We start from the raw sequence: 20,629 nt of genomic DNA, 5'->3' as shown, positions 1-20,629 counted from the left end.
AAGAGGAAGGAAAGAAAGTTTCTCTCCCTCTGCCTGCTTTGCTCAGAGGACTGGATGAAGTCAGGGACTTCTCCCTTTCACTGAGAAACGTGCGGGCTGCTGTTGCCTGGGCGCTCTCTTCTTTGCAAAAGAGTCTGCAGTTCCACGCTTTGAACCGTGGAAAGGCGCCGGGCTCTGCTAAGATTTCCCGCGGCGCTTCGTTTGCCCTGGGCCAAAGCGAGCCTTCACAATAGCTGAACCCTAACACTGCATACTCGTTCCACTTCCAGAACCGGGCTACGGCGAGGCAGTTCTCCGGGGGAAAACGGCCCTTCGCGAAGGGCAGATCTGCCGAGCTCCTTGCGGGAAAGCGAAAGCAAAGGACGCTTTTCTCCCTCTAACCGCTTTCGTCAGAGGAACGGGGGAAGTCACAGTGTTCTTTCTCTCCCTGAGATACACACAATCTGACGTTGCCTCTGAGCTCCGTTGCTGGCAAGGAACTGAAACTGACATACATTCCTGTGGGGAAACACAGGGCTCTGCTAGGATTTCTGTAGGCAGTGTGTTTTCCCTGGGCCTCACTGTAGCAACACTATCTCGCCAGGGCAACACTGCATGGCACTTCCTCTGCCAGGAGAGAGCTGCTGCTTTGTAGTTTGTGCTGGGAAACCTTGCTTTGGCAAGTGCGAATTGACCGCATTCAGGCAGAAAGAAAAGAGAATAGCAAGAGGCCTTTTCTCCCCGGCTGCTCTGCCAAGCCCTTCCAGCTCAAACTATGTCGTTGCTCCTCTGGAAGGATCACTGCACCGCGGCCTAGTTTTTCCGAAGAAGCCCTGCGTTTGCAAGAGCAAATGAGGAATTCGTGGCAGGAAAGAGGAAGGAAAGAAAGTTTCTCTCCCTCTGCCTGCTTTGCTCAGAGGACTGGATGAAGTCAGGGACTTCTCCGTTTCACTGAGAAACGTGAGGGCTGCTGTTGCCTGGGCGCTCTCTTCTTTGCAAAAGAGTCTGCAGTTCCACGCTTTGAACCGTGGAAAGGCGCCGGTCTCTGCTAAGATTTCCCGCGGCGCTTCGTTTGCCCCGGGCCAAAGCGAGCCTTCACAATAGCTGAACGCTAACACTGCATACTCGTTCCACTTCCAGAACCGGGCTACGGCGAGGCAGTTCTCCGGGGGAAAACGGCCTTTCGCGAAGGGCAGATCTGCCGAGCTCCTTGCGGGAAAGCGAAAGCAAAGGACGCTTTTCTCCCTCTAACCGCTTTCGTCAGAGAAACGGGGGAAGTCACAGTGTTCTTTCTCTCCCTGAGATACACACAATCTGACGTTGCCTCTGAGCTCCGTTGCTGGCAAGGAACTGAAACTGACATACATTCCTGTGGGGAAACACAGGGCTCTGCTAGGATTTCTCTAGGCAGTGTGTTTTCCCTGGGCCTCACTGTAGCAACACTATCTCGCCAGGGCAACACTGCATGGCACTTCCTCTGCCAGGAGAGAGCTGCTGCTTTGTAGTTTGTGCTGCGAAACCTTGCTTTGGCAAGTGCGAATTGACCGCATTCAGGCAGAAAGAAAAGAGAATAGCAAGAGGCCTTTTCTCCCCGGCTGCTCTGCCAAGCCCTTCCAGCTCAAACTATGTCGTTGCTCCTCTGGAAGGATCCCTGCACCGCGGCCTAGTTTTTCCGAAGAAGCCCTGCGTTTGCAAGAGCAAATGAGGAATTCGTGGCAGGAAAGAGGAAGGAAAGAAAGTTTCTCTCCCTCTGCCTGCTTTGCTCAGAGGACTGGATGAAGTCAGGGACTTCTCCCTTTCACTGAGAAACGTGCGGGCTGCTGTTGCCTGGGCGCTCTCTTCTTTGCAAAAGAGTCTGCAGTTCCACGCTTTGAACCGTGGAAAGGCGCCGGGCTCTGCTAAGATTTCCCGCGGCGCTTCGTTTGCCCTGGGCAAAAGCGAGCCTTCACAATAGCTGAACGCTAACACTGCATACTCGTTCCACTTCCAGAACCGGGCTACGGCGAGGCAGTTCTCCGGGGGAAAACGGCCCTTCGCGAAGGGCAGATCTGCCGAGCTCCTTGCGGGAAAGCGAAAGCAAAGGACGCTTTTCTCCCTCTAACCGCTTTCGTCAGAGGAACGGGGGAAGTCACAGTGTTCTTTCTCTCCCTGAGATACACACAATCTGACGTTGCCTCTGAGCTCCGTTGCTGGCAAGGAACTGAAACTGACATACATTCCTGTGGGGAAACACAGGGCTCTGCTAGGATTTCTGTAGGCAGTGTGTTTTCCCTGGGCCTCACTGTAGCAACACTATCTCGCCAGGGCAACACTGCATGGCACTTCCTCTGCCACGAGAGAGCTGCTGCTTTGTAGATTGTGCTTGGAAACCTTGCTTTGGCAAGTGCGAATTGACCGCATTCAGGCAGAAAGAAAAGAGAATAGCAAGAGGCCTTTTCTCCCCGGCTGCTCTGCCAAGCCCTTCCAGCTCAAACTATGTCGTTGCTCCTCTGGAAGGATCCCTGCACCGCGGCGTAGTTTTTCCGAAGAAGCCCTGCGTTTGCAAGAGCAAATGAGGAATTCGTGGCAGGAAAGAGGAAGGAAAGAAAGTTTCTCTCCCTCTGCCTGCTTTGCTCAGAGGACTGGATGAAGTCAGGGACTTCTCCCTTTCACTGAGAAACGTGCGGGCTGCTGTTGCCTGGGCGCTCTCTTCTTTGCAAAAGAGTCTGCAGTTCCACGCTTTGAACCGTGGAAAGGCGCCGGGCTCGGCTAAGATTTCCCCCGGCGCTTCGTTTGCCCTGGGCCAAAGCGAGCCTTCACAATAGCTGAACCCTAACACTGCATACTCGTTCCACTTCCAGAACCGGGCTACGGCGAGGCAGTTCTCCGGGGGAAAACGGCCCTTCGCGAAGGGCAGATCTGCCGAGCTCCTTGCGGGAAAGCGAAAGCAAAGGACGCTTTTCTCCCTCTAACCGCTTTCGTCAGAGGAACGGGGGAAGTCACAGTGTTCTTTCTCTCCCTGAGATACACACAATCTGACGTTGCCTCTGAGCTCCGTTGCTGGCAAGGAACTGAAAGTGACATACATTCCTGTGGGGAAACACAGGGCTCTGCTAGGATTTCTGTAGGCAGTGTGTTTTCCCTGGGCCTCACTGTAGCAACACTATCTCGCCAGGGCAACACTGCATGGCACTTCCTCTGCCAGGAGAGAGCTGCTGCTTTGTAGTTTGTGCTGGGAAACCTTGCTTTGGCAAGTGCGAATTGACCGCATTCAGGCAGAAAGAAAAGAGAATAGCAAGAGGCCTTTTCTCCCCGGCTGCTCTGCCAAGCCCTTCCAGCTCAAACTATGTCGTTGCTCCTCTGGAAGGATCCCTGCACCGCGGCCTAGTTTTTCCGAAGAAGCCCTGCGTTTGCAAGAGCAAATGAGGAATTCGTGGCAGGAAAGAGGAAGGAAAGAAAGTTTCTCTCCCTCTGCCTGCTTTGCTCAGAGGACTGGATGAAGTCAGGGACTTCTCCGTTTCACTGAGAAACGTGAGGGCTGCTGTTGCCTGGGCGCTCTCTTCTTTGCAAAAGAGTCTGCAGTTCCACGCTTTGAACCGTGGAAAGGCGCCGGGCTCTGCTAAGATTTCCCGCGGCGCTTCGTTTGCCCCGGGCCAAAGCGAGCCTTCACAATAGCTGAACGCTAACACTGCATACTCGTTCCACTTCCAGAACCGGGCTACGGCGAGGCAGTTCTCCGGGGGAAAACGGCCTTTCGCGAAGGGCAGATCTGCCGAGCTCCTTGCGGGAAAGCGAAAGCAAAGGACGCTTTTCTCCCTCTAACCGCTTTCGTCAGAGGAACGGGGGAAGTCACAGTGTTCTTTCTCTCCCTGAGATACACACAATCTGACGTTGCCTCTGAGCTCCGTTGCTGGCAAGGAACTGAAAGTGACATACATTCCTGTGGGGAAACTCAGGGCTCTGCTAGGATTTCTCTAGGCAGTGTGTTTTCCCTGGGCCTCACTGTAGCAACACTATCTCGCCAGGGCAACACTGCATGGCACTTCCTCTGCCAGGAGAGAGCTGCTGCTTTGTAGTTTGTGCTGCGAAACCTTGCTTTGGCAAGTGCGAATTGACCGCATTCAGGCAGAAAGAAAAGAGAATAGCAAGAGGCCTTTTCTCCCCGGCTGCTCTGCCAAGCCCTTCCAGCTCAAACTATGTCGTTGCTCCTCTGGAAGGATCCCTGCACCGCGGCCTAGTTTTTCCGAAGAAGCCCTGCGTTTGCAAGAGCAAATGAGGAATTCGTGGCAGGAAAGAGGAAGGAAAGAAAGTTTCTCTCCCTCTGCCTGCTTTGCTCAGAGGACTGGATGAAGTCAGGGACTTCTCCCTTTCACTGAGAAACGTGCGGGCTGCTGTTGCCTGGGCGCTCTCTTCTTTGCAAAAGAGTCTGCAGTTCCACGCTTTGAACCGTGGAAAGGCGCCGGGCTCTGCTAAGATTTCCCGCGGCGCTTCGTTTGCCCTGGGCAAAAGCGAGCCTTCACAATAGCTGAACGCTAACACTGCATACTCGTTCCACTTCCAGAACCGGGCTACGGCGAGGCAGTTCTCCGGGGGAAAACGGCCCTTCGCGAAGGGCAGATCTGCCGAGCTCCTTGCGGGAAAGCGAAAGCAAAGGACGCTTTTCTCCCTCTAACCGCTTTCGTCAGAGGAACGGGGGAAGTCACAGTGTTCTTTCTCTCCCTGAGATACACACAATCTGACGTTGCCTCTGAGCTCCGTTGCTGGCAAGGAACTGAAACTGACATACATTCCTGTGGGGAAACACAGGGCTCTGCTAGGATTTCTGTAGGCAGTGTGTTTTCCCTGGGCCTCACTGTAGCAACACGATCTCGCCAGGGCAACACTGCATGGCACTTCCTCTGCCAGGAGAGAGCTGCTGCTTTGTAGTTTGTGCTGGGAAACCTTGCTTTGGCAAGTGCGAATTGACCGCATTCAGGCAGAAAGAAAAGAGAATAGCAAGAGGCCTTTTCTCCCCGGCTGCTCTGCCAAGCCCTTCCAGCTCAAACTATGTCGTTGCTCCTCTGGAAGGATCCCTGCACCGCGGCGTAGTTTTTCCGAAGAAGCCCTGCGTTTGCAAGAGCAAATGAGGAATTCGTGGCAGGAAAGAGGAAGGAAAGAAAGTTTCTCTCCCTCTGCCTGCTTTGCTCAGAGGACTGGATGAAGTCAGGGACTTCTCCCTTTCACTGAGAAACGTGCGGGCTGCTGTTGCCTGGGCGCTCTCTTCTTTGCAAAAGACTCTGCAGTTCCACGCTTTGAACCGTGGAAAGACGCCGGGCTCTGCTAAGATTTCCCCCGGCGCTTCCTTTGCCCTGGGCCAAAGCGAGCCTTCACAATAGCTGAACGCTAACACTGCATACTCGTTCCACTTCCAGAACCGGGCTACGGCGAGGCAGTTCTCAGGGGAAAACGGCCCTTCGCGAAGGGCAGATCTGCCGAGCTCCTTGCGGGAAAGCGAAAGCAAAGGACGCTTTTCTCCCTCTAACCGCTTTCGTCAGAGGAACGGGGGAAGTCACAGTGTTCTTTCTCTCCCTGAGATACACACAATCTGACGTTGCCTCTGAGCTCCGTTGCTGGCAAGGAACTGAAACTGACATACATTCCTGTGGGGAAACACAGGGCTCTGCTAGGATTTCTCTAGGCAGTGTGTTTTCCCTGGGCCTCACTGTAGCAACACTATCTCGCCTGGGCAACACTGCATGGCACTTCCTCTGCCAGGAGACAGCTGCTGCTTTGTAGTTTGTGCTGGGAAACCTTGCTTTGGCAAGTGCGAATTGACCGCATTCAGGCAGAAAGAAAAGAGAATAGCAAGAGGCCTTTTCTCCCCGGCTGCTCTGCCAAGCCCTTCCAGCTCAAACTATGTCGTTGCTCCTCTGGAAGGATCCCTGCACCGCGGCGTAGTTTTTCCGAAGAAGCTCTGCGTTTGCAAGAGCAAATGAGGAATTCGTGGCAGGAAAGAGGAAGGAAAGAAAGTTTCTCTCCCTCTGCCTGCTTTGCTCAGAGGACTGGATGAAGTCAGGGACTTCTCCCTTTCACTGAGAAACGTGAGGGCTGCTGTTGCCTGGGTGCTCTCTTCTTTGCAAAAGAGTCTGCAGTTCCACGCTTTGAACCGTGGAAAGGCGCCGGGCTCTGCTAAGATTTCCCGCGGCGCTTCGTTTGCCCTGGGCCAAAGCGAGCCTTCACAATAGCTGAACGCTAACACTGCATACTCGTTCCACTTCCAGAACCGGGCTACGGCGAGGCAGTTCTCCGGGGGAAAACGGCCTTTCGCGAAGGGCAGATCTGCCGAGCTCCTTGCGGGAAAGCGAAAGCAAAGGACGCTTTTCTCCCTCTAACCGCTTTCGTCAGAGGAACGGGGGAAGTCACAGTGTTCTTTCTCTCCCTGAGATACACACAATCTGACGTTGCCTCTGAGCTCCGTTGCTGGCAAGGAACTGAAAGTGACATACATTCCTGTGGGGAAACTCAGGGCTCTGCTAGGATTTCTCTAGGCAGTGTGTTTTCCCTGGGCCTCACTGTAGCAACACTATCTCGCCAGGGCAACACTGCATGGCACTTCCTCTGCCAGGAGAGAGCTGCTGCTTTGTAGTTTGTGCTGCGAAACCTTGCTTTGGCAAGTGCGAATTGACCGCATTCAGGCAGAAAGAAAAGAGAATAGCAAGAGGCCTTTTCTCCCCGGCTGCTCTGCCAAGCCCTTCCAGCTCAAACTATGTCGTTGCTCCTCTGGAAGGATCCCTGCACCGCGGCCTAGTTTTTCCGAAGAAGCCCTGCGTTTGCAAGAGCAAATGAGGAATTCGTGGCAGGAAAGAGGAAGGAAAGAAAGTTTCTCTCCCTCTGCCTGCTTTGCTCAGAGGACTGGATGAAGTCAGGGACTTCTCCCTTTCACTGAGAAACGTGCGGGCTGCTGTTGCCTGGGCGCTCTCTTCTTTGCAAAAGAGTCTGCAGTTCCACGCTTTGAACCGTGGAAAGGCGCCGGGCTCTGCTAAGATTTCCCGCGGCGCTTCGTTTGCCCTGGGCCAAAGCGAGCCTTCACAATAGCTGAACGCTAACACTGCATACTCGTTCCACTTCCAGAACCGGGCTACGGCGAGGCAGTTCTCCGGGGGAAAACGGCCCTTCGCGAAGGGCAGATCTGCCGAGCTCCTTGCGGGAAAGCGAAAGCAAAGGACGCTTTTCTCCCTCTAACCGCTTTCGTCAGAGGAACGGGGGAAGTCACAGTGTTCTTTCTCTCCCTGAGATACACACAATCTGACGTTGCCTCTGAGCTCCGTTGCTGGCAAGGAACTGAAACTGACATACATTCCTGTGGGGAAACACAGGGCTCTGCTAGGATTTCTCTAGGCAGTGTGTTTTCCCTGGGCCTCACTGTAGCAACACTATCTCGCCAGGGCAACACTGCATGGCACTTCCTCTGCCAGGAGAGAGCTGCTGCTTTGTAGTTTGTGCTGGGAAACCTTGCTTTGGCAAGTGCGAATTGACCGCATTCAGGCAGAAAGAAAAGAGAATAGCAAGAGGCCTTTTCTCCCCGGCTGCTCTGCCAAGCCCTTCCAGCTCAAACTATGTCGTTGCTCCTCTGGAAGGATCCCTGCACCGCGGCCTAGTTTTTCCGAAGAAGCCCTGCGTTTGCAAGAGCAAATGAGGAATTCGTGGCAGGAAAGAGGAAGGAAAGAAAGTTTCTCTCCCTCTGCCTGCTTTGCTCAGAGGACTGGATGAAGTCAGGGACTTCTCCCTTTCACTGAGAAACGTGCGGGCTGCTGTTGCCTGGGCGCTCTCTTCTTTGCAAAAGAGTCTGCAGTTCCACGCTTTGAACCGTGGAAAGGCGCCGGGCTCTGCTAAGATTTCCCGCGGCGCTTCGTTTGCCCTGGGCAAAAGCGAGCCTTCACAATAGCTGAACGCTAACACTGCATACTCGTTCCACTTCCAGAACCGGGCTACGGCGAGGCAGTTCTCCGGGGGAAAACGGCCCTTCGCGAAGGGCAGATCTGCCGAGCTCCTTGCGGGAAAGCGAAAGCAAAGGACGCTTTTCTCCCTCTAACCGCTTTCGTCAGAGGAACGGGGGAAGTCACAGTGTTCTTTCTCTCCCTGAGATACACACAATCTGACGTTGCCTCTGAGCTCCGTTGCTGGCAAGGAACTGAAACTGACATACATTCCTGTGGGGAAACACAGGGCTCTGCTAGGATTTCTGTAGGCAGTGTGTTTTCCCTGGGCCTCACTGTAGCAACACTATCTCGCCAGGGCAACACTGCATGGCACTTCCTCTGCCAGGAGACAGCTGCTGCTTTGTAGTTTGTGCTGGGAAAACTTGCTTTGGCAAGTGCGAATTGACCGCATTCAGGCAGAAAGAAAAGAGAATAGCAAGAGGCCTTTTCTCCCCGGCTGCTCTGCCAAGCCCTTCCAGCTCAAACTATGTCGTTGCTCCTCTGGAAGGATCCCTGCACCGCGGCCTAGTTTTTCCGAAGAAGCCCTGCGTTTGCAAGAGCAAATGAGGAATTCGTGGCAGGAAAGAGGAAGGAAAGAAAGTTTCTCTCCCTCTGCCTGCTTTGCTCAGAGGACTGGATGAAGTCAGGGACTTCTCCCTTTCACTGAGAAACGTGCGGGCTGCTGTTGCCTGGGCGCTCTCTTCTTTGCAAAAGACTCTGCAGTTCCACGCTTTGAACCGTGGAAAGGCGCCGGGCTCTGCTAAGATTTCCCCCGGCGCTTCCTTTGCCCTGGGCCAAAGCGAGCCTTCACAATAGCTGAACGCTAACACTGCATACTCGTTCCACTTCCAGAACCGGGCTACGGCGAGGCAGTTCTCAGGGGAAAACGGCCCTTCGCGAAGGGCAGATCTGCCGAGCTCCTTGCGGGAAAGCGAAAGCAAAGGACGCTTTTCTCCCTCTAACCGCTTTCGTCAGAGGAACGGGGGAAGTCACAGTGTTCTTTCTCTCCCTGAGATACACACAATCTGACGTTGCCTCTGAGCTCCGTTGCTGGCAAGGAACTGAAACTGACATACATTCCTGTGGGGAAACACAGGGCTCTGCTAGGATTTCTCTAGGCAGTGTGTTTTCCCTGGGCCTCACTGTAGCAACACTATCTCGCCTGGGCAACACTGCATGGCACTTCCTCTGCCAGGAGACAGCTGCTGCTTTGTAGTTTGTGCTGGGAAACCTTGCTTTGGCAAGTGCGAATTGACCGCATTCAGGCAGAAAGAAAGAATAGCAAGAGGCCTTTTCTCCCCGGCTGCTCTGCCAAGCCCTTCCAGCTCAAACTATGTCGTTGCTCCTCTGGAAGGATCCCTGCACCGCGGCGTAGTTTTTCCGAAGAAGCTCTGCGTTTGCAAGAGCAAATGAGGAATTCGTGGCAGGAAAGAGGAAGGAAAGAAAGTTTCTCTCCCTCTGCCTGCTTTGCTCAGAGGACTGGATGAAGTCAGGGACTTCTCCCTTTCACTGAGAAACGTGCGGGCTGCTGTTGCCTGGGCGCTCTCTTCTTTGCAAAAGAGTCTGCAGTTCCACGCTTTGAACCGTGGAAAGGCGCCGGGCTCTGCTAAGATTTCCCGCGGCGCTTCGTTTGCCCTGGGCCAAAGCGAGCCTTCACAATAGCTGAACGCTAACACTGCATACTCGTTCCACTTCCAGAACCGGGCTACGGCGAGGCAGTTCTCCGGGGGAAAACGGCCCTTCGCGAAGGGCAGATCTGCCGAGCTCCTTGCGGGAAAGCGAAAGCAAAGGACGCTTTTCTCCCTCTAACCGCTTTCGTCAGAGGAACGGGGGAAGTCACAGTGTTCTTTCTCTCCCTGAGATACACACAATCTGACGTTGCCTCTGAGCTCCGTTGCTGGCAAGGAACTGAAACTGACATACATTCCTGTGGGGAAACACAGGGCTCTGCTAGGATTTCTCTAGGCAGTGTGTTTTCCCTGGGCCTCACTGTAGCAACACTATCTCGCCAGGGCAACACTGCATGGCACTTCCTCTGCCAGGAGAGAGCTGCTGCTTTGTAGTTTGTGCTGGGAAACCTTGCTTTGGCAAGTGCGAATTGACCGCATTCAGGCAGAAAGAAAAGAGAATAGCAAGAGGCCTTTTCTCCCCGGCTGCTCTGCCAAGCCCTTCCAGCTCAAACTATGTCGTTGCTCCTCTGGAAGGATCCCTGCACCGCGGCCTAGTTTTTCCGAAGAAGCCCTGCGTTTGCAAGAGCAAATGAGGAATTCGTGGCAGGAAAGAGGAAGGAAAGAAAGTTTCTCTCCCTCTGCCTGCTTTGCTCAGAGGACTGGATGAAGTCAGGGACTTCTCCCTTTCACTGAGAAACGTGCGGGCTGCTGTTGCCTGGGCGCTCTCTTCTTTGCAAAAGAGTCTGCAGTTCCACGCTTTGAACCGTGGAAAGGCGCCGGGCTCTGCTAAGATTTCCCGCGGCGCTTCGTTTGCCCTGGGCAAAAGCGAGCCTTCACAATAGCTGAACGCTAACACTGCATACTCGTTCCACTTCCAGAACCGGGCTACGGCGAGGCAGTTCTCCGGGGGAAAACGGCCCTTCGCGAAGGGCAGATCTGCCGAGCTCCTTGCGGGAAAGCGAAAGCAAAGGACGCTTTTCTCCCTCTAACCGCTTTCGTCAGAGGAACGGGGGAAGTCACAGTGTTCTTTCTCTCCCTGAGATACACACAATCTGACGTTGCCTCTGAGCTCCGTTGCTGGCAAGGAACTGAAACTGACATACATTCCTGTGGGGAAACACAGGGCTCTGCTAGGATTTCTGTAGGCAGTGTGTTTTCCCTGGGCCTCACTGTAGCAACACTATCTCGCCAGGGCAACACTGCATGGCACTTCCTCTGCCAGGAGACAGCTGCTGCTTTGTAGTTTGTGCTGGGAAAACTTGCTTTGGCAAGTGCGAATTGACCGCATTCAGGCAGAAAGAAAAGAGAATAGCAAGAGGCCTTTTCTCCCCGGCTGCTCTGCCAAGCCCTTCCAGCTCAAACTATGTCGTTGCTCCTCTGGAAGGATCCCTGCACCGCGGCCTAGTTTTTCCGAAGAAGCCCTGCGTTTGCAAGAGCAAATGAGGAATTCGTGGCAGGAAAGAGGAAGGAAAGAAAGTTTCTCTCCCTCTGCCTGCTTTGCTCAGAGGACTGGATGAAGTCAGGGACTTCTCCCTTTCACTGAGAAACGTGCGGGCTGCTGTTGCCTGGGCGCTCTCTTCTTTGCAAAAGACTCTGCAGTTCCACGCTTTGAACCGTGGAAAGGCGCCGGGCTCTGCTAAGATTTCCCCCGGCGCTTCCTTTGCCCTGGGCCAAAGCGAGCCTTCACAATAGCTGAACGCTAACACTGCATACTCGTTCCACTTCCAGAACCGGGCTACGGCGAGGCAGTTCTCAGGGGAAAACGGCCCTTCGCGAAGGGCAGATCTGCCGAGCTCCTTGCGGGAAAGCGAAAGCAAAGGACGCTTTTCTCCCTCTAACCGCTTTCGTCAGAGGAACGGGGGAAGTCACAGTGTTCTTTCTCTCCCTGAGATACACACAATCTGACGTTGCCTCTGAGCTCCGTTGCTGGCAAGGAACTGAAACTGACATACATTCCTGTGGGGAAACACAGGGCTCTGCTAGGATTTCTCTAGGCAGTGTGTTTTCCCTGGGCCTCACTGTAGCAACACTATCTCGCCTGGGCAACACTGCATGGCACTTCCTCTGCCAGGAGACAGCTGCTGCTTTGTAGTTTGTGCTGGGAAACCTTGCTTTGGCAAGTGCGAATTGACCGCATTCAGGCAGAAAGAAAGAATAGCAAGAGGCCTTTTCTCCCCGGCTGCTCTGCCAAGCCCTTCCAGCTCAAACTATGTCGTTGCTCCTCTGGAAGGATCCCTGCACCGCGGCGTAGTTTTTCCGAAGAAGCTCTGCGTTTGCAAGAGCAAATGAGGAATTCGTGGCAGGAAAGAGGAAGGAAAGAAAGTTTCTCTCCCTCTGCCTGCTTTGCTCAGAGGACTGGATGAAGTCAGGGACTTCTCCCTTTCACTGAGAAACGTGCGGGCTGCTGTTGCCTGGGCGCTCTCTTCTTTGCAAAAGAGTCTGCAGTTCCACGCTTTGAACCGTGGAAAGGCGCCGGGCTCTGCTAAGATTTCCCGCGGCGCTTCGTTTGCCCTGGGCCAAAGCGAGCCTTCACAATAGCTGAACGCTAACACTGCATACTCGTTCCACTTCCAGAACCGGGCTACGGCGAGGCAGTTCTCCGGGGGAAAACGGCCTTTCGCGAAGGGCAGATCTGCCGAGCTCCTTGCGGGAAAGCGAAAGCAAAGGACGCTTTTCTCCCTCTAACCGCTTTCGTCAGAGGAACGGGGGAAGTCACAGTGTTCTTTCTCTCCCTGAGATACACACAATCTGACGTTGCCTCTGAGCTCCGTTGCTGGCAAGGAACTGAAAGTGACATACATTCCTGTGGGGAAACTCAGGGCTCTGCTAGGATTTCTCTAGGCAGTGTGTTTTCCCTGGGCCTCACTGTAGCAACACTATCTCGCCAGGGCAACACTGCATGGCACTTCCTCTGCCAGGAGAGAGCTGCTGCTTTGTAGTTTGTGCTGCGAAACCTTGCTTTGGCAAGTGCGAATTGACCGCATTCAGGCAGAAAGAAAAGAGAATAGCAAGAGGCCTTTTCTCCCCGGCTGCTCTGCCAAGCCCTTCCAGCTCAAACTATGTCGTTGCTCCTCTGGAAGGATCCCTGCACCGCGGCCTAGTTTTTCCGAAGAAGCCCTGCGTTTGCAAGAGCAAATGAGGAATTCGTGGCAGGAAAGAGGAAGGAAAGAAAGTTTCTCTCCCTCTGCCTGCTTTGCTCAGAGGACTGGATGAAGTCAGGGACTTCTCCCTTTCACTGAGAAACGTGCGGGCTGCTGTTGCCTGGGCGCTCTCTTCTTTGCAAAAGAGTCTGCAGTTCCACGCTTTGAACCGTGGAAAGGCGCCGGGCTCTGCTAAGATTTCCCGCGGCGCTTCGTTTGCCCTGGGCCAAAGCGAGCCTTCACAATAGCTGAACCCTAACACTGCATACTCGTTCCACTTCCAGAACCGGGCTACGGCGAGGCAGTTCTCCGGGGGAAAACGGCCCTTCGCGAAGGGCAGATCTGCCGAGCTCCTTGCGGGAAAGCGAAAGCAAAGGACGCTTTTCTCCCTCTAACCGCTTTCGTCAGAGGAACGGGGGAAGTCACAGTGTTCTTTCTCTCCCTGAGATACACACAATCTGACGTTGCCTCTGAGCTCCGTTGCTGGCAAGGAACTGAAACTGACATACATTCCTGTGGGGAAACACAGGGCTCTGCTAGGATTTCTCTAGGCAGTGTGTTTTCCCTGGGCCTCACTGTAGCAACACTATCTCGCCAGGGCAACACTGCATGGCACTTCCTCTGCCAGGAGAGAGCTGCTGCTTTGTAGTTTGTGCTGGGAAAACTTGCTTTGGCAAGTGCGAATTGACCGCATTCAGGCAGAAAGAAAAGAGAATAGCAAGAGGCCTTTTCTCCCCGGCTGCTCTGCCAAGCCCTTCCAGCTCAAACTATGTCGTTGCTCCTCTGGAAGGATCCCTGCACCGCGGCCTAGTTTTTCCGAAGAAGCCCTGCGTTTGCAAGAGCAAATGAGGAATTCGTGGCAGGAAAGAGGAAGGAAAGAAAGTTTCTCTCCCTCTGCCTGCTTTGCTCAGAGGACTGGATGAAGTCAGGGACTTCTCCCTTTCACTGAGAAACGTGCGGGCTGCTGTTGCCTGGGCGCTCTCTTCTTTGCAAAAGACTCTGCAGTTCCACGCTTTGAACCGTGGAAAGGCGCCGGGCTCTGCTAAGATTTCCCCCGGCGCTTCCTTTGCCCTGGGCCAAAGCGAGCCTTCACAATAGCTGAACGCTAACACTGCATACTCGTTCCACTTCCAGAACCGGGCTACGGCGAGGCAGTTCTCAGGGGAAAACGGCCCTTCGCGAAGGGCAGATCTGCCGAGCTCCTTGCGGGAAAGCGAAAGCAAAGGACGCTTTTCTCCCTCTAACCGCTTTCGTCAGAGGAACGGGGGAAGTCACAGTGTTCTTTCTCTCCCTGAGATACACACAATCTGACGTTGCCTCTGAGCTCCGTTGCTGGCAAGGAACTGAAACTGACATACATTCCTGTGGGGAAACACAGGGCTCTGCTAGGATTTCTCTAGGCAGTGTGTTTTCCCTGGGCCTCACTGTAGCAACACTATCTCGCCTGGGCAACACTGCATGGCACTTCCTCTGCCAGGAGACAGCTGCTGCTTTGTAGTTTGTGCTGGGAAACCTTGCTTTGGCAAGTGCGAATTGACCGCATTCAGGCAGAAAGAAAAGAGAATAGCAAGAGGCCTTTTCTCCCCGGCTGCTCTGCCAAGCCCTTCCAGCTCAAACTATGTCGTTGCTCCTCTGGAAGGATCCCTGCACCGCGGCGTAGTTTTTCCGAAGAAGCTCTGCGTTTGCAAGAGCAAATGAGGAATTCGTGGCAGGAAAGAGGAAGGAAAGAAAGTTTCTCTCCCTCTGCCTGCTTTGCTCAGAGGACTGGATGAAGTCAGGGACTTCTCCCTTTCACTGAGAAACGTGCGGGCTGCTGTTGCCTGGGCGCTCTCTTCTTTGCAAAAGAGTCTGCAGTTCCACGCTTTGAACCGTGGAAAGGCGCCGGGCTCTGCTAAGATTTCCCGCGGCGCTTCGTTTGCCCTGGGCCAAAGCGAGCCTTCACAATAGCTGAACGCTAACACTGCATACTCGTTCCACTTCCAGAACCGGGCTACGGCGAGGCAGTTCTCCGGGGGAAAACGGCCTTTCGCGAAGGGCAGATCTGCCGAGCTCCTTGCGGGAAAGCGAAAGCAAAGGACGCTTTTCTCCCTCTAACCGCTTTCGTCAGAGGAACGGGGGAAGTCACAGTGTTCTTTCTCTCCCTGAGATACACACAATCTGACGTTGCCTCTGAGCTCCGTTGCTGGCAAGGAACTGAAAGTGACATACATTCCTGTGGGGAAACTCAGGGCTCTGCTAGGATTTCTCTAGGCAGTGTGTTTTCCCTGGGCCTCACTGTAGCAACACTATCTCGCCAGGGCAACACTGCATGGCACTTCCTCTGCCAGGAGAGAGCTGCTGCTTTGTAGTTTGTGCTGCGAAACCTTGCTTTGGCAAGTGCGAATTGACCGCATTCAGGCAGAAAGAAAAGAGAATAGCAAGAGGCCTTTTCTCCCCGGCTGCTCTGCCAAGCCCTTCCAGCTCAAACTATGTCGTTGCTCCTCTGGAAGGATCCCTGCACCGCGGCCTAGTTTTTCCGAAGAAGCCCTGCGTTTGCAAGAGCAAATGAGGAATTCGTGGCAGGAAAGAGGAAGGAAAGAAAGTTTCTCTCCCTCTGCCTGCTTTGCTCAGAGGACTGGATGAAGTCAGGGACTTCTCCCTTTCACTGAGAAACGTGCGGGCTGCTGTTGCCTGGGCGCTCTCTTCTTTGCAAAAGAGTCTGCAGTTCCACGCTTTGAACCGTGGAAAGGCGCCGGGCTCTGCTAAGATTTCCCGCGGCGCTTCGTTTGCCCTGGGCCAAAGCGAGCCTTCACAATAGCTGAACCCTAACACTGCATACTCGTTCCACTTCCAGAACCGGGCTACGGCGAGGCAGTTCTCCGGGGGAAAACGGCCCTTCGCGAAGGGCAGATCTGCCGAGCTCCTTGCGGGAAAGCGAAAGCAAAGGACGCTTTTCTCCCTCTAACCGCTTTCGTCAGAGGAACGGGGGAAGTCACAGTGTTCTTTCTCTCCCTGAGATACACACAATCTGACGTTGCCTCTGAGCTCCGTTGCTGGCAAGGAACTGAAACTGACATACATTCCTGTGGGGAAACACAGGGCTCTGCTAGGATTTCTGTAGGCAGTGTGTTTTCCCTGGGCCTCACTGTAGCAACACTATCTCGCCAGGGCAACACTGCATGGCACTTCCTCTGCCAGGAGAGAGCTGCTGCTTTGTAGTTTGTGCTGGGAAAACTTGCTTTGGCAAGTGCGAATTGACCGCATTCAGGCAGAAAGAAAAGAGAATAGCAAGAGGCCTTTTCTCCCCGGCTGCTCTGCCAAGCCCTTCCAGCTCAAACTATGTCGTTGCTCCTCTGGAAGGATCCCTGCACCGCGGCCTAGTTTTTCCGAAGAAGCCCTGCGTTTGCAAGAGCAAATGAGGAATTCGTGGCAGGAAAGAGGAAGGAAAGAAAGTTTCTCTCCCTCTGCCTGCTTTGCTCAGAGGACTGGATGAAGTCAGGGACTTCTCCCTTTCACTGAGAAACGTGCGGGCTGCTGTTGCCTGGGCGCTCTCTTCTTTGCAAAAGAGTCTGCAGTTCCACGCTTTGAACCGTGGAAAGGCGCCGGGCTCTGCTAAGATTTCCCGCGGCGCTTCGTTTGCCCTGGGCCAAAGCGAGCCTTCACAATAGCTGAACCCTAACACTGCATACTCGTTCCACTTCCAGAACCGGGCTACGGCGAGGCAGTTCTCCGGGGGAAAACGGCCCTTCGCGAAGGGCAGATCTGCCGAGCTCCTTGCGGGAAAGCGAAAGCAAAGGACGCTTTTCTCCCTCTAACCGCTTTCGTCAGAGGAACGGGGGAAGTCACAGTGTTCTTTCTCTCCCTGAGATACACACAATCTGACGTTGCCTCTGAGCTCCGTTGCTGGCAAGGAACTGAAACTGACATACATTCCTGTGGGGAAACACAGGGCTCTGCTAGGATTTCTGTAGGCAGTGTGTTTTCCCTGGGCCTCACTGTAGCAACACTATCTCGCCAGGGCAACACTGCATGGCACTTCCTCTGCCAGGAGAGAGCTGCTGCTTTGTAGTTTGTGCTGGGAAAACTTGCTTTGGCAAGTGCGAATTGACCGCATTCAGGCAGAAAGAAAAGAGAATAGCAAGAGGCCTTTTCTCCCCGGCTGCTCTGCCAAGCCCTTCCAGCTCAAACTATGTCGTTGCTCCTCTGGAAGGATCCCTGCACCGCGGCCTAGTTTTTCCGAAGAAGCCCTGCGTTTGCAAGAGCAAATGAGGAATTCGTGGCAGGAAAGAGGAAGGAAAGAAAGTTTCTCTCCCTCTGCCTGCTTTGCTCAGAGGACTGGATGAAGTCAGGGACTTCTCCCTTTCACTGAGAAACGTGCGGGCTGCTGTTGCCTGGGCGCTCTCTTCTTTGCAAAAGACTCTGCAGTTCCACGCTTTGAACCGTGGAAAGGCGCCGGGCTCTGCTAAGATTTCCCCCGGCGCTTCCTTTGCCCTGGGCCAAAGCGAGCCTTCACAATAGCTGAACGCTAACACTGCATACTCGTTCCACTTCCAGAACCGGGCTACGGCGAGGCAGTTCTCAGGGGAAAACGGCCCTTCGCGAAGGGCAGATCTGCCGAGCTCCTTGCGGGAAAGCGAAAGCAAAGGACGCTTTTCTCCCTCTAACCGCTTTCGTCAGAGGAACGGGGGAAGTCACAGTGTTCTTTCTCTCCCTGAGATACACACAATCTGACGTTGCCTCTGAGCTCCGTTGCTGGCAAGGAACTGAAACTGACATACATTCCTGTGGGGAAACACAGGGCTCTGCTAGGATTTCTCTAGGCAGTGTGTTTTCCCTGGGCCTCACTGTAGCAACACTATCTCGCCTGGGCAACACTGCATGGCACTTCCTCTGCCAGGAGACAGCTGCTGCTTTGTAGTTTGTGCTGGGAAACCTTGCTTTGGCAAGTGCGAATTGACCGCATTCAGGCAGAAAGAAAAGAGAATAGCAAGAGGCCTTTTCTCCCCGGCTGCTCTGCCAAGCCCTTCCAGCTCAAACTATGTCGTTGCTCCTCTGGAAGGATCCCTGCACCGCGGCCTAGTTTTTCCGAAGAAGCTCTGCGTTTGCAAGAGCAAATGAGGAATTCGTGGCAGGAAAGAGGAAGGAAAGAAAGTTTCTCTCCCTCTGCCTGCTTTGCTCAGAGGACTGGATGAAGTCAGGGACTTCTCCCTTTCACTGAGAAACGTGCGGGCTGCTGTTGCCTGGGCGCTCTCTTCTTTGCAAAAGAGTCTGCAGTTCCACGCTTTGAACCGTGGAAAGGCGCCGGGCTCTGCTAAGATTTCCCGCGGCGCTTCGTTTGCCCTGGGCCAAAGCGAGCCTTCACAATAGCTGAACGCTAACACTGCATACTCGTTCCACTTCCAGAACCGGGCTACGGCGAGGCAGTTCTCCGGGGGAAAACGGCCTTTCGCGAAGGGCAGATCTGCCGAGCTCCTTGCGGGAAAGCGAAAGCAAAGGACGCTTTTCTCCCTCTAACCGCTTTCGTCAGAGGAACGGGGGAAGTCACAGTGTTCTTTCTCTCCCTGAGATACACACAATCTGACGTTGCCTCTGAGCTCCGTTGCTGGCAAGGAACTGAAAGTGACATACATTCCTGTGGGGAAACTCAGGGCTCTGCTAGGATTTCTCTAGGCAGTGTGTTTTCCCTGGGCCTCACTGTAGCAACACTATCTCGCCAGGGCAACACTGCATGGCACTTCCTCTGCCAGGAGAGAGCTGCTGCTTTGTAGTTTGTGCTGCGAAACCTTGCTTTGGCAAGTGCGAATTGACCGCATTCAGGCAGAAAGAAAAGAGAATAGCAAGAGGCCTTTTCTCCCCGGCTGCTCTGCCAAGCCCTTCCAGCTCAAACTATGTCGTTGCTCCTCTGGAAGGATCCCTGCACCGCGGCCTAGTTTTTCCGAAGAAGCCCTGCGTTTGCAAGAGCAAATGAGGAATTCGTGGCAGGAAAGAGGAAGGAAAGAAAGTTTCTCTCCCTCTGCCTGCTTTGCTCAGAGGACTGGATGAAGTCAGGGACTTCTCCCTTTCACTGAGAAACGTGCGGGCTGCTGTTGCCTGGGCGCTCTCTTCTTTGCAAAAGAGTCTGCAGTTCCACGCTTTGAACCGTGGAAAGGCGCCGGGCTCTGCTAAGATTTCCCGCGGCGCTTCGTTTGCCCTGGGCCAAAGCGAGCCTTCACAATAGCTGAACCCTAACACTGCATACTCGTTCCACTTCCAGAACCGGGCTACGGCGAGGCAGTTCTCCGGGGGAAAACGGCCCTTCGCGAAGGGCAGATCTGCCGAGCTCCTTGCGGGAAAGCGAAAGCAAAGGACGCTTTTCTCCCTCTAACCGCTTTCGTCAGAGGAACGGGGGAAGTCACAGTGTTCTTTCTCTCCCTGAGATACACACAATCTGACGTTGCCTCTGAGCTCCGTTGCTGGCAAGGAACTGAAACTGACATACATTCCTGTGGGGAAACACAGGGCTCTGCTAGGATTTCTGTAGGCAGTGTGTTTTCCCTGGGCCTCACTGTAGCAACACTATCTCGCCAGGGCAACACTGCATGGCACTTCCTCTGCCAGGAGAGAGCTGCTGCTTTGTAGTTTGTGCTGGGAAAACTTGCTTTGGCAAGTGCGAATTGACCGCATTCAGGCAGAAAGAAAAGAGAATAGCAAGAGGCCTTTTCTCCCCGGCTGCTCTGCCAAGCCCTTCCAGCTCAAACTATGTCGTTGCTCCTCTGGAAGGATCCCTGCACCGCGGCCTAGTTTTTCCGAAGAAGCCCTGCGTTTGCAAGAGCAAATGAGGAATTCGTGGCAGGAAAGAGGAAGGAAAGAAAGTTTCTCTCCCTCTGCCTGCTTTGCTCAGAGGACTGGATGAAGTCAGGGACTTCTCCCTTTCACTGAGAAACGTGCGGGCTGCTGTTGCCTGGGCGCTCTCTTCTTTGCAAAAGACTCTGCAGTTCCACGCTTTGAACCGTGGAAAGGCGCCGGGCTCTGCTAAGATTTCCCGCGGCGCTTCGTTTGCCCCGGGCCAAAGCGAGCCTTCACAATAGCTGAACGCTAACACTGCATACTCGTTCCACTTCCAGAACCGGGCTACGGCGAGGCAGTTCTCCGGGGGAAAACGGCCCTTCGCGAAGGGCAGATCTGCCGAGCTCCTTGCGGGAAAGCGAAAGCAAAGGACGCTTTTCTCCCTCTAACCGCTTTCGTCAGAGGAACGGGGGAAGTCACAGTGTTCTTTCTCTCCCTGAGATACACACAATCTGACGTTGCCTCTGAGCTCCGTTGCTGGCAAGGAACTGAAAGTGACATACATTCCTGTGGGGAAACACAGGGCTCTGCTAGGATTTCTCTAGGCAGTGTGTTTTCCCTGGGCCTCACTGTAGCAACACTATCTCGCCAGGGCAACACTGCATGGCACTTCCTCTGCCAGGAGAGAGCTGCTGCTTTGTAGTTTGTGCTGGGAAACCTTGCTTTGGCAAGTGCGAATTGACCGCATTCAGGCAGAAAGAAAAGAGAATAGCAAGAGGCCTTTTCTCCCCGGCTGCTCTGCCAAGCCCTTCCAGCTCAAACTATGTCGTTGCTCCTCTGGAAGGATCCCTGCACCGCGGCCTAGTTTTTCCGAAGAAGCCCTGCGTTTGCAAGAGCAAATGAGGAATTCGTGGCAGGAAAGAGGAAGGAAAGAAAGTTTCTCTCCCTCTGCCTGCTTTGCTCAGAGGACTGGATGAAGTCAGGGACTTCTCCCTTTCACTGAGAAACGTGCGGGCTGCTGTTGCCTGGGCGCTCTCTTCTTTGCAAAAGAGTCTGCAGTTCCACGCTTTGAACCGTGGAAAGGCGCCGGGCTCTGCTAAGATTTCCCGCGGCGCTTCGTTTGCCCCGGGCCAAAGCGAGCCTTCACAATAGCTGAACG

Source organism: Elephas maximus, chromosome 20 (assembly GCF_024166365.1).
Source record: "Elephas maximus indicus isolate mEleMax1 chromosome 20, mEleMax1 primary haplotype, whole genome shotgun sequence".
Lineage (NCBI taxonomy): Eukaryota > Metazoa > Chordata > Mammalia > Proboscidea > Elephantidae > Elephas > Elephas maximus.
The sequence above is the reverse complement of the archived record's forward strand: the minus strand, read 5'-3'. Positions refer to the sequence as shown.